Source organism: Leptinotarsa decemlineata, unplaced genomic scaffold (assembly GCF_025532065.1).
Source record: "Leptinotarsa decemlineata unplaced genomic scaffold, Ldec_3_MD MMD2_tig00026282_RagTag_RagTag, whole genome shotgun sequence".
Taxonomy (NCBI): Eukaryota; Metazoa; Arthropoda; class Insecta; order Coleoptera; family Chrysomelidae; genus Leptinotarsa; species Leptinotarsa decemlineata.
Genome location: NW_027412668.1, coordinates 7,726,730 through 7,741,379, shown reverse-complemented (window position 1 = coordinate 7,741,379; position 14,650 = coordinate 7,726,730). Strand labels below are relative to the sequence as shown.

Sequence of the window (14,650 nt, the reverse complement as noted above, 5' to 3'; positions counted from 1 at the left end):
AATTATGGAATCGCCGAAAACAAAAATGTCATACTCATTACAAATATAGCACAAGAATAAGCGATTGAATCTCCAGTTACGACATCACCAGCATCTATGAAGTCGGCAGAAGACTCAAACCACGAATATCAAAGACAACAGAGGCTCTCAAAGGCGGTCCGTTGCAAAGTCGAGCTTCGATATCAACCGCCAAACGAGATCCTTTCTCTATGTTTTCTGCAGCTTTCATTGCAATGCAAATAAATAGTCAAAAATCGTATAAAAAAAGTATTCGAGATACAACAGTAAACAGCGCTATTTTATTCAAAGACAGTGTAGTCCTGGCAGTACATTATTGGTATAGTCTACCACCACTGATGAGACGTTTGGCAGATCAAAACAGCGCTGACTGCTGATGAAGACCTTAGAACGGCTTCTTTTGGTTCTAAATGGTTTGTAAGGCTTCACAGAACATAACGACAATTCTCCCCGTCTGTTTTCTCCATTTCACTAAGGCGTAACTTCATTGGTTAGTATCTAAAAAATCCCACTACCAATCTCAGGTCTTTCTTGTTCATCTGTAGCTTTCTGTGGTGATGAACTGTTTTGCTTGCCCTTCTATCATTCTTTTCTGTGACGTATTATTTGATCAAGTTCTCATCGTCAAAATTCCGCCTTGAGTCTACGGAAAGGTTGTGGGTCAGATTTTATAACTGTCTTTTTTGCTAGGATTCCAATACTAGAATAGAATGACCATTTGATTCCACTTCAATCTACGGAATCTTTGATAACAAATAGTTGGGGGACGCAAAGATCCTTTGTCGATATGTCTGTCAAAATTGAAAAGTAACTCTGGTTACTTTTCAATTTTGACACTGATGCTGATTGAACAACAAAAAATATCATTATCTTTGCAGTTTGGTGAATTCTGATGGCACCGCTACTTCTTTCATTGTACAACCATACGAAGTAAAAGTATTTACTATTGTTGACATACATCAGAAGAAAATCGAATCAAAATTTATTTTTCAATTGAAAACAGCGTCTAACTGAAATGAACTAAAACACTTTGGTGTTGTATATAGCTCTATATCAGCTTGAAATGTGCCCAAGAGCCCAGTACTTTGGTGGAAGTGTTGTGTCACAGAAAGAATTCATGGTAAAGAAAACTCTTCATGAACTTTTTTCAAGGACAAAACACAAGCACTACAAAAACATTCTTAAAAGTCGCTCTAGGAGCGGTGTCTGTGCGAAAGTAGCGATTCACATTGGATTTGAATCGCTGGAGATTAAATTCATTTGGAAAAACGTTCTCAGGAAGTTTATTCCGCATAAAGCAGTTCTCCAACTGAAAAAGTTCTCAAACAGTGAAGTTCGTGGTGTAGTTAGTTGAACCTCAAAACGATGAGCAGTCACAGTTCGTCGCTTATTTCTGATATGTACCGCTCTTTGTGGAATCAAATGTGTCACTTGAATTCTGATTATTTCAAATAATTGTAGACCGATTGTAATGAATAAAATGGTTCTAGCTAGATGTAAGTTGAGAGCATCTAGTGACTCGATAACTTGAGAAAAGGTCACCATTGGGCCAATTTATCCACTTTGTATGAATTCGATAGAAGCTTCAAAGTGTACGTGCTGAACTTTCACTAAGTGGTGGGAATTTAAAATACAGACGTATTGATAAACATTCGATGTTCTATTGGGACGTACTTTTCTCAGCACAGTCTCTGTAGAGATCTTCGAAAAGAATAGAGAAAGATTTTTATGTCATTGATTTCAATACGTGACAGATAAATCGTTTTAGGTATAAAACAGCTGATTTCGAGAGGTTCTCACCAAAAATTTCCATCAACCAATATGTGTAGCTGTAAAATAATCCAAGACCAAAATGTCGGGACTCTTCGAAAATAAATAACTTTTATAGGTTTTCTGTTATTTATTTTACGAAGTACAATGACTAGCACCTGCTATGTGCCCACGCGCGCCAACATCTGCCATTTGGCCATTGTGGTAAATATTATTATATCATTTTCTTTTACTGCTATTAGCTATCAGCGATGTAGACACCTATCATTTTATTAACGACCTAGTTCAGTTTTTATCAAACAATCTACTTTCAAGAAGCAGTTACTTCACGAAAAACAAGCTATCGGAATTGTTGGAATGGTAGCCAATACAGCTCTGTCAAATCCACGGTGAATAAATTATTACAAAAATTTCGATTGAAACTGATAAAACCAATAATTTTGATAAAAGACCACTATTTCGTTCTATTTCACTAGTTTGGACTTCCATTGTCTGATATTATATAACATGATTTGAAATCCCTGAAATATTAACTAAAAAAGAACTAAAAATCGAAGAAGAAGAAGAAGAAGAAGAAGAAGAAGAATGGATAGCTGGAAAAAAAACAATTAAATTAAGCAAAAAACCTGAAATGAAATAAAATACAAGTAAAAATTGAACAAATATAACAATATGATTGGTTTATTTTTAACTATTCATTTTTATTCTTTTTCTTCAATTTTCAATTCTTCTTTTTTAGTTATTTGAGGGATTTCAAATCATTGTATATAATATCAGACAATGGAAGTCCAAACTAGTGAAATTCATCGTGAAACATTGTCAATCACCTTCAAACAAATATTCCATTCTACGTTTACTCAGACTACGATGAATTTTTTCTACATTTAGATGCTATTGACTGAGGATACACTACAAAAACACACTTTTGTCTATTTTCCACTATATTCCACTATATAATAGACAAAAGTGTGTTTTTGTAGTGTATCCTCAGTGAACATGAATTTCCACGAAATAAACAAGTCGTCAATCGAAGAAGTAAATGCTATTGACTATATTTTTTGAAACGATTTCAAACACAAACAATTTCATCTGAAAAATCATCGATTACCGACCAATGAATAATTCACTTTGCCCATCCAGATTTCAAACAATATATCATATGTACTCGATCTTGCTTCGATCCCAGTATCATAGAAATGACAAACTCGTGAGTTGACCAATAAATTCTGTCGTTAACAAAAGGAATGACACAAAAAAACACAATACAATTCAGTCGCCATATAAATTGTGGTAAATGAAATCACAAAAGATTGTCATCTATTATGATCTTAATTGATTACACTGGGAGCGGTCTCTAGAACTTTATTGCCTGTTTTGTTTTGTTTCAAGTATACGGGCTTATTTACTCAAACACTACATTCGAGTGGTTTTCAAATAGAGATTTTTTCTGGATTCAATAATTTTAATGAAACTTTATTAGTTGACATACAAGAGGTTTGGTAAATTGATGTGGTAAGAAAGAAGTGGAACGTGAACACGTTGGAAATTCAAAAAGGATTGATAAAAAGTAGCAATTTTTTTCTTGTTTTGGGTAACTACACTGCATTTCGTTTGAACTGCCCATAAACAAAAAACTCATCAAGTACAAAATATTCAAATGTTCTTTTACTCTGCTGAAAATTGTAATTGTTCGTTGAATGTCTTTGATTTTTACGTTTAACCTCATCTGCTAAAGACACACTAAATAGAAAGTATAGCATTTTTATAGATTTTATAGACTTCGGAAATATTTTCATTGAGTCAGTTTTTGATAATTGGTGTTATTTTCATGTGGGAAATTGAAAGTTAGTTGTGATTCATCAAAAGTAACAAAGAGTATTACTTTGACACTTTGAAATCCTTTTGAGCTCCTTTATTATCAGGAGAATACATACATAAAACTTGTTCATACACAAAACATTTCAATCATCACCTTATACATTGGTGATACGCCTGTGTCTGGCATTTACATTCGAATATGATTTATGTCATTAGAAACAATAAAGTACTGGAATGCTATTAATAATGCCCAATAATATCTAAGCTGATAAATATAGGAAAATTTTGCTCATATCTTTATAAAACTCATTCAAAATAATCTTCTCTATATTCGGCGCAGTGGGTAGGATAGTATCATCTATAAAATGTCGTTCAAAACTATAATCAACCAGATGTCACCTTCGAGTTGCGCTTGATATTTTTAAGGCCTTTGACCTTGCTGGCCAAACTACGACGATGTTATGGCTTGTCGGGACATTTCTGTGTATGGCTCTTCAGCTTCTTGAAGAACGTTCCCGGCAAGTAGCCGTCGATGGATATCTCTCGAATACTTTCACCATCAACGCTGGTGTTCCCGAGGGATCCATAGTCTCCAACCCTCTTTTTACTGTATATCAACGACTTATTGGAAAAAAAACAAGAATCCAATGTATTGATTTGCTGAGAACAGCATACTTGTCTCGTCATTCCAATTGGATTCCAGGACATCGGCTACGGAGGCACATCTTCACCGGCAGCAGGAGGTTGCATATCTTAATGAGGATCTAGAAGTGATTTCGAATTGGTGTGAAAGATGATAAATGTCTCCGAACCGGATATAATAATGTCAGGTCAGGCAATTCCGCTTTCTCGATAAGATTGTTAGGGGTTTAAAATGGACACCAATGTCTTGGCATAATCATGTCGCTGGAATTGCAAAGGCTGCTTCTCAAAAACTTGGAATCAGAAAACTGTACACACCGCAGCAACTTTTGATGCTTTATAAAGCTCAGATCAGACCTTCTTTGGAATATTGTTCTCATGTATGGAACTCTGCCCCAAACATACCCTGAAGTTGCTGGATTCCATCCAGAAAAAACCATCCGTCTGATTGGAGACGCGAAGATCACTGCAACCTTGATAGTCTGGAACATCGAAAAAAGGTTGGAGATTTGTCTATCTTTTGTTTAAAAAAAAATCTTTTTTAAAATCTGTTTTTCCGTTAACCAGCTGTCACACCCCTACGAACGACAACCCTCAAAAGTCGAAACTTGTGCGAGCTAAGGATTAACGAGGTCTTACCTTTTAACGTGTGATTCCTAACACGGGTTGGACGATAGCAAGTTAGGATCGATCGTTCAGACTAGGGCTTGAACCACCGACCAACACGGCAGTCAATTCGAGTGAGTGAACAAATCACCCACGCCGAACCGCTTGGCTACCGACCGACCATCTGTGGCTACTCATCGTTTTGAGGTTCAACTCAGTACACCTCTAACTTAACTGTTTAAGAACTCTCTCAGAACTGCGTTTACGTGTAATAAACTTCCTGAGAACGTTTTTCCAAATGGATTTTTTCTCCAGCGATTCAAATCCAATATGAATCGCTACTCGCACAGACACCGCTGTGAGAGCGCCTTAAGGATTTTCCTGTAGTGCTTGTGCTTTGTCCTTAAAAAAATCTTCAGAAGTATTTCTTGTCTTTGTTTTTTTGTCAATTCTAACAGAATCGGGTGGGATCGATATTCATTAGGAGTTCGTGTGCTCGTATTCTTATAAGTCCCTTTGAAAATTGTTTTCTTGATATATGGCGCAGTCGGTAGGATAGTATCGTTTCAAGGAGTCTTTCAAAATCTTCGAAAGTTTTGGACAAGCTTAAGGGAGACGGGGATCTAATTTTTCAACGTGCTATCGAAATATCATGAGCGTTCATTGACCGTCATTCGTAATCTACGAATACAAATCTCCAAAATTCCTTTGCAGCGCATAACAAGATAAATTTACAACAGGCGCTTGCCGAATACATTCCATGAATAATATCAGCCAATTATTATTTCGCGAACGCTTTCGCAGGCAGCTCTTCCAACATTCTGAAAGAATCCATAGACGTGCGGTAAGAGGTCGCACGTACGAATCCCGTGCCGTATTCGTCTGCTGACGTTTCGTGACTGTTTTCCTACCGCTCCTCGTCGCCGCCGCCGCCTCAACAAAACTCCAGAAGAATATTAAACGAAACTCAGTCGGTGATGCCTTCTCGGTAAGCCGTCGCAGGACAATAAACATTGCTACGGAATGTTATGGCAATCACATACAATTGTTTAATGTGTCGTCTGGTGTTATACAAGATATCATTGTATCTTTCTGCCGTTTAGATTGCGTAATCGATAGGAGGAGTGAAATTCCGCTGGTTAGCGTCAGATGAGGTCGGGAGACAAAGATGTTTGACAGAAAAAAAACTGATAATGATTTATATTGGGTTGGTAACACCGAGATTGGTACTAAATACAATGCACTACTAAATATAATGCATCTGTAATATTTCTTTCATTTATTGGGCTACACTAATCTCGATGGAATTAAAAAAATAACATTTACTTCGTTTCTGAATTTTATCAATTGAAAAATTTAAGTTCCATCGGTTCGGACTATCTAATATAATATAAATTGATTTGATAACCCTCAAAAAAATCAAAAAGATTAACCGAAAATTACAATTTTATTAAAATAAAAAACTGAAATTACAAAAAAATAACAAACAACAACAACCAAACAAATAAAAATTGAAATATCAAAAAAAGCTGACAAAATTTAAAATATTCCTCTTCCGCTTCATTGGTTTTGGCGGAGATGACCGTTTGGCGGGAATTGTTCGTTTTTCGCTTGATTAGAGGTTTCAATATGTTACGTATCTCTACGCTAGCTCGACTAAATGCGTTGTTGAACATTACGCTTCTTCTTTGAATTTTCTCCTAAACCAGTGTTCCTCTTTGTGGATGATTTCAGCTTGAGCCCACTTGATGTTGTGTTGATGAGTCCAAACATGCTCTGCTATTCCGGATTTGCAAATCCGGAATAGCAGAGCCAAAACCAATGAAGCGGAAAGAGGGAAGAGAGGATAGGTGAAAGCACTCGAATGACCTATAAATAGTCAGAGAGGAATAAGTTCAGTTATCACCCGAAGACGATTGTGGATACTAACAATCGAAACGTTGTGACATAACTCGGTTTGAAATCTTTCAATTTTTATTTTTCCATTTTCTGTTAATAATATTTTTAATTTTTTCAGCTTTTATTAATATTACAATTTTTATTTGTTTGGTTGTTGTTGTATGTTATTTCTCTGTAAATTCAGTTAATAAAATTTTTATTTTCGGTTAATCTTATTGATTTTTTCAATTGTTTTTTCAGGGTTTTCATATCAATTTATATTATATTAGACAATGGAAGTCCTAACTGATGAAATACACCACTAAATATTGTCAACCACCTTCAAACAAAGAAATTTAAGATTTCATATAATGACTATTGTTTGCTGGTCTCTAAGAACACGATGGGTGGTAGTATTTCTGAAACTAGATGTTCGCAACTAGATGTCTCACTAAAAGATGTCAATTCAAAGTTTCATAATACATATCATCTGAACTTCTGATTCGAGGTACATCGTCTATCCACAAGGTTCTCTGGTGAATATTGTATTCCCTCTCGCAAAACTGCACTCCCAGAAGTCATTTTCATTTTCATCAATAAAAGTCTACAACTCCTTGCAGGATTGAATCATAGCTAGCTCCTCATTAAATGCATTCTGAAGACTTATCAAACTCATTGAAACAGTTGAGTTTTCATTTTATTTTTGATATTTTTGTAGTTTGCATTTGCTGGAACACCTTAAACCGACAGCACCAACAAACGCACCAAAATGGATCCTCCAGAACAGGAAAGACGCAGCAGCCCTCGTCTTCATAGAACCACACAACCAAACCCGGAAACTCAATGTATTGGAGCGACTGGGACAAAACTAACCGTCTCACGACGGACACGATGAAAACCACAAGACCAGTCAACACCAAAAAAATACACAAAGAAACACGAGAGTTCAAGCCAGAGTCTGTTGCATTGTGGCGAGAGATTTTCCTGGCTTCCGCTCGGTTTCCCGTGTTTCTTTGTGTGCCTTTTGGTGGACTTTGTTTGATCTTGTGATTTCCATCGTGTTTGCCGCAAGATGGCTCGTTTGGTCCTAGTCGCTCCAATGCGTTTCCTGATTTGGTTGAGGGATGCATTGATTCCATGTTTCTAAGGGCGGTGGAAAAACCTACGTGCCTGATAGAATAGTATCATAACAATGTTCCACGAAAAGAGTCTGAGATCAAGAGTCTATGTCAAACCATCACAAAAACAAAATTGAATGCCCTTAAGAATTAATTTGATTGAACACGAATATCACACATATGAAATGGCTGCTTTATTCCACTTTCCATGCCAGTACATAGGTCATGTATACAATCTTTACATTTCTCACATTGAATCTTTTTTTGTAATCTTTTTTTTACACGTACAGGATTCCGTGTTTCAGCATTCATCCTCTTTTCATAGTTTTTCTATATTATCGTTGCAGGTATAACTTTGTTGATTAGTATTGGTTACATCAACTCTCAAATTATCAGATACAGATTCTTGTGATGTATTTGAAGGTCCAGATGAATCCCTGATTAGTGGGTCTGAGACGCAAATTTTGATGGTGATATTACTATTGTTACTGGTGCTGCAACTGTTGGTTGCAATAAAATTATTGGTGATGTTACGACTCCGGATGGCTTTACAACTCTGCTGTTTTGAAAACATTTGGTGCTACGTCCATACGAAATGATCTAGGGTTAGTAATACCAAGTGACTCTTAGACATTCGCCTTTTTAATTAAATTTACAAAATTTGAACGTTGCCACCAAAATTCTTTATAACTCTCAATTGTATACAATATATGATGCAATGGCTGCAGGCTATATGTTTCTTTAGCAGAAAAGACAGTCAGCTGGATGGTTTCAAATTGTTCGTAGGTATGTATGTTGCTACCATCCGAAAAAGCAAAATTTGTTTCTTTTTCCTATCCTGTGCACTTTATATAATGGTTCAAACATGGATATGGTGCTTATCTATCAATTTCCAGCATCCAAAATATTCAGTGGAACACTTTTTTTAGAATGTCATTTTTTTCCGCATTCGAATATTTACATTGGTGATATGAATTCATCTGCTTTATTCATGGCAGATACATCGTAGTAACGGTAGAAAATCCCGTATTTCTGGAAAACATTTTTGTCGGTTTTTTCCTTTAAAAAAAAGCTGATACTTTTCAGAAAACTTTTGTAAAACTCAAGCCAAAGTATACTCAGTCCGAACAGCTGGATAAAAGACTAATGTCCCGGGTCTGATAAATTTACTAGTTAATAAAAGGAATGATTGGACCTCGCATGAATTTCTTACCTGTCACTCTGAGTATGCCAGCCATATCTAGTTGAGATATTAGTCTTTTATTTAGCTGTATTCCCAATAACTAGACTTCAAATTATGTTCTACCTATTCCCTTTTCCATTAACGAATATTGATACAGCATCAGTTCGACAATAATAAATAAGGCTCTTCATAACGTCAAGCTGTAACATTTTTTTCGGCAGCTCGAGCAGGACTTATAAATTGTGAGTTAAATTTTTCTACTTTAGGATCATAAACAGTTCTGACCTGCAAGACTTTCGTCATTGTAAGAGGGTGACAAGTTATTCCTTCGGAAAGACTCATAGACAGTCTCAAACCTTTGGAATATTGGATGCATGAGAGATTGTCATCACTATATTGATTTTTTTTTCAGCTATCACTGCACAGGATAGCATTTGTTATTTTGTCTACATCTTCACTTGCATTATTGAAAGAGTGATTCCTGGAATATTTTGCGTTGTCTTCACATTGTGCTAATGGAGTGGCTCAAACGTGAGGAGAATTTTCAACGAAAATATCGTGCGCTGACCAACTCCTGGACATCTGACACAACTATAAGGAATGTACACGCGCCGTTTCAATGAAATTTACATATACCTTTATTTTTAACTCCATAGAATACCCGATGACATGCGAATATAGAATACTAAATCTTCAACGAGAGTTACATCTGCTTCATTTTCATCGGCATCATCAATATCCAGCCGGACTCAAATGATCTCCGCTCAAATATGAATTTTAATTGCTCGAGTAAGAGAAATTAATTGCGAGATCCAACAATTAATTGCGATGTCAATTTTAATAGAACCGATATATGCAGAAGCGCAAGGGATATATACATATTATAAAATACAGCGAAAATTTATTATGGAGGAAGGTGAACTGGGAGTCAGTCGAATGAATAAAACGTAAAACGTAATGAATAAGTGTGTAAGAATTTGCACCCGGACCGTGACCAAGGCATGTATCGCATATTTAATGGTGCCACCTGCTACATATTAAATTCCAACCTGGAGTTATACTCAAACGAAGTGGTTACTGATTTTTTTCAAACGCTCTACTGCAGATTTGATTAAATTTCATTGGTACATTCAATTTCCTACATCCCTCGTTTCTCGCGAGCTCATAACTTGTTTCTCTGTCCATGAAATACTCAACAAATTGTTGTTGGATAATTGAAGGAGGTGTTAATCGTTATTTACTCTTTATCGTTTGTGTTGTGTTTTTTTATTATGCAAGAACCTACTTAATGGAAAATAGCTACGCGGATGTGCTTCACTGATTTGATTAGTTGGTATTAGAATGGCGGTTAATTACACTAAGATATTTCTACCAAAATGTAGCATCGAGTCAAAAACAAATGAAAATATACTCAGTTGGCCTGATATATCCAAAGAGTGGGGAAAACGAGTACATATTTTGGAGATTCATCGAACACTTGTTTCTAATCTCCAAACGAAGCTCAATACACATTTTCACTAACAGCATTCATATGTCTAGTTCAAGGCAGTTCTTGGACTTAATATCTACCGTACTATTATACAACGAATCCTGCAAGAGTTGAGCATCATTAAAGCTTTGGGTTCTGAAGAAATAATCCGTCATCTTAAACGACTCTATATTAGTATAATTTCTTCAAGCAAATGTCAACTATGAAATATTGCAAAAAGGTATTGAAAAAAAATGTCCTTGGTATTTCCAAAGCACTTGTCATCTCTGATATCAAGGGGAAGGTTTGTTCTTGACAAGCGACCATGAATGTTTCCGGGCTAGTAGGCTGTAGTCGAATGGAATTTGTAGTACCAAACGATTCGTCTGCTACTGCGGCAGACATATTCAGTGGTATATGTATACGGTATATACGCAGACTGCGAGTCAAAGATAATGTCTAGAAGTCACAGTACCGACTGAGTCAATCGCTCACTCCGTCAATTTATTTCCTTAGTGCCAGTTCAAATAGTTAACTGTCTTGGCACTATTCATGGGCATAATAATCAAATGAGTTCAAAATCAAAACGATCTAATAGTCATACCAAATGGTCATCAAACCTATGGTTACCTATGATATGGAAAAAAATTAGTATCATAGCAATACAATATCTGTGAAGAAAGAAACAGTAGTTAATAATGTTTCACCAAACTGCTCACATACATGTGGACACATGAGAATTCCGGATTTTATTTCACTGAAATTCTTATCGAAACCAACATACTTTATACCAACTAGGTATAATTTCACCGTCAATTTCAAGAGATATTGTGGTATAGTGATATTTCCAAAATGTATGAGTTTCCTCAAGAATTACAAGACCAACTTTCTACGTAGACATATATTCAGGATTATCTCGGAAAAAAACGGTTTTTTATGCTGTTTCAGTCCCTCTGTAGATAACCTTACAAACATTCCAGGGTTTATAGTATTCATTAAGAAGGTCAATCTAATCTGATGAAAGCTTTGTCAGATATGAGCAATTAAAAATTGATAATGGCTGAAATATCAAATATTTTTCATTTCGTCAAAATCACACCTATGGGGCTAAAATTTGGTATGAATGTGTCTTTCAGTGCCTTCAAATTCCAAAAAAAGTTTTCTGAAAAAATGTTTGCGAGTTATTGCGAATGTTTGCAAATAATAAGCAAAGTGTATTATTAAAATTAGTTGAAAAAATTGCATTTTATACCATTTTCAAAACCTTATAAAATAGCAAAATACTTTCAGACTGTTTGTCCACAGAATCTTACGTTTACAAGCTGTCACAAAAGTAACAAACAACCAAGATTCTGAAATAAAAAGTGATTTTATGAATTAAAGGCGAATATCCGTATTTTTGATCACTGATTCAGACTGACTCTTCCCAATTATATTGAGTATCGTTAGACAGAATACTTTTGTCGTTAGATTAGGACACCTAGGTGGTCATTTTTATGACCTCATCTCTGGAGAAGAAAATTTTAATTGATCCTCTTTCACACTGAACGTTCATTTAACTATCAACTGATATACAAGATAAATATTAACGAAACGGCAGATTTTCCAAGAATGTGTCGTGTTAACGATCTATTTCTTGTTATCAGCAGGTAATTAATTCCATATTAGTTCACAATTAAAAGTTAAAACATCTTTCAGATTTATCACGGTAGTTGCCCTCAATTTATATCGTTAGTCTATCAATCTATCATTAATTTTTTTCAGTAATGATATATAACTATATACAATATATATATAATAATAACGAAAATTTATGAAACACTGATCCATTTGTAAATTTTCTTGTTCTGTTTGTTACACTCCTTTGCAAAAATTTTTCGACATTTAATTCCTGTTTGCTTCTCGTACAACAAAGCAGATTTTTCCGAGAAAGAAATCACATGCAAATGATGAAAACATTTTTTAAATTAATTCTTTTTTTATAGTTTTGGTCCCAATTTTTTTCGGCGACAAAAATCTAAAAATCACCCCTTGATTACCATCCCGATTGAAAATAATCGTTATCGCTTCACAAATTAATTTATTTGTATACTTGCGATGTGATCTAAAATATTGACTGGTTGAAAGTGCTTAGTTTTGAAAAAAATTGCCAAAAAATTTACTTTTTTCCAAAATAACTCGAAAAGTATTATTGATAGGTAAAATATAATGTGTATTTTATTAAAAAATCTTTTTTTCGATGAAATACTTTTTGTGTTATTGGCGAAAAAGCTTATGCTTTTGCTTATGGGTTCATTGTTTGAAAAATTGGCACTTCCACAGAATAATGTAAAAGTATTGACTTTTTGGAAAAAGTGTAATTTCTCAACTCATCTAACATTACGGGACTTATTATCAATGAAACATATTTCGCTCCCTTCCCCCTCGAGAATGGGTGGCACCGACCTCTAGCGTGAAAGCATCCCCAGTACAAGATCAACTTGAAGTAGAGGTTGAGTAAAATCTGAATCTGAATTTTTGTGCAAATCGGTGCGGTTTGGAAAATTTCACACTGTCGTCGTTGTCTCTACCTTCAATGAATGGGCTAGAAATAATCAATTGAATGAATAGAAATTCAAACAATAATGAATAGAGGGAAATCAGTTGCAGTCAGTATTTTATTGGCATTCGAACTCGCTGAAAAAAATCAACAAAAATCGTAACGAACACCAAGGAATTATTTTTCAGCTTTGAGAAATTAAATTTCAAGAATCGTGACTAATTGCTGAAAGTGCATCTGGCCTGAAAACGATCGATTAATGACCGAAAAATCCATAATGGCAGCACTGGAACATTGGATATGTCGGACGAATAAAAGTTTTATGGGTTCTTTGGTCGGCACCTGGAAGAACTACCACTCGTGGGCAGTCGGTCCCCGTTGAAGATCCGAAATAGCAACTGCGTCGAAACCAATTCACAACTGCCATAACTCCATGCTAATTACTGTGTGTATTGAAATGTTATTCTTGGAATTGTTTTAGCGGCGTTTCTAGTTCGCTCAATTTTTTCTGGCAATTGTCGGGCAATGTTTGTCGCACATTCGCTTTCAACGCCAATGCATTGAGAAACGATCCTACGATTGAAATGAACCGGTTATTTTGGTAGCTCGAGAGCTACCAAGCTGGATTCAAGTCGATATTCGATGAGAAATGAAATAGATCATATGGGAGACGTTCGATTATGGATGCATAAGAATTGTCATAGTCTAGAAACGAAACAAGTATTTGTACAAAAAAAGCAATTAAGTTCAGAAGAAACTGCAATAAATTGATGTCTCCTAAAAATATATTCCTTACAATTTAAATCTTGAAACATTTGTGAGCCTTCAAAAATATCCTGCAAAGAAAGAACTCTTCAAAACATTCCAAAATCATTCATTCCTTGAAGTGGGGTATCTGTTTAAAATCTGTTCGAAAATATGTTTTTTCGATAACCATCGATACCATCGATATCGAACGATAACTCTCGAAAGTCGAAACTTGTGCGAGCTAAAGATTAACGAGGCCTTACCTTTCAACACGTGATTCCTAGCACAGGTTGGACGATAGGAAGTGAAACTCGATCGTCCATCCTCGCGGCTTAAACCAACGGTTCACACAGCGGTCCATTTTGTGAGTGGAGCAAACCACCCACGTCAACCCAACCGGCTACTGTCCTCCTGTCTCCATTTTTTTAAATGGGGATGGGATTTAGTGCACCATCATTGAAAAGTGCTATACCGTTTAGCGAGTCTCTAGTTTTTCCTTGCCAAATGAGCATAGTTTGTCTCAGAAAAAATTATTTAATAAATTTTGAAATTGTTACGGGTTACTCAATTCCGAAAAGGATGGCAATGTTTGAACTTCATTTTAAAAACAATGAGTGAAAACAACGTTTCGTCTGCTATTGTGGAAGGTTATATTTTGAAGTCTCAACAACCACATCGACCATTGACAGATGTTTAAATTGAAATATCAATTGCAATCTATAATTGCCGAATCGAACCAAAATGGATAAGATAACATCGCTCCTCCTTATTTTTCAAACATTGAATGTAATAAGGTATACAAGAGATATTTCAGCAATTTTTTTTTTTATATGCCTGCATACTGTGAATCTAAAGTTTTGTAA

General features: G+C 35.4%; 1 protein-coding gene across 1 annotated transcript in view; it reads left to right on the top strand.

Moving 5' to 3' along the window:
* pnt (ETS transcription factor pointed) overlaps positions 1–14,650 on the top strand; it is a 325,531-nt gene that overhangs the window by 236,605 nt on the left and 74,276 nt on the right.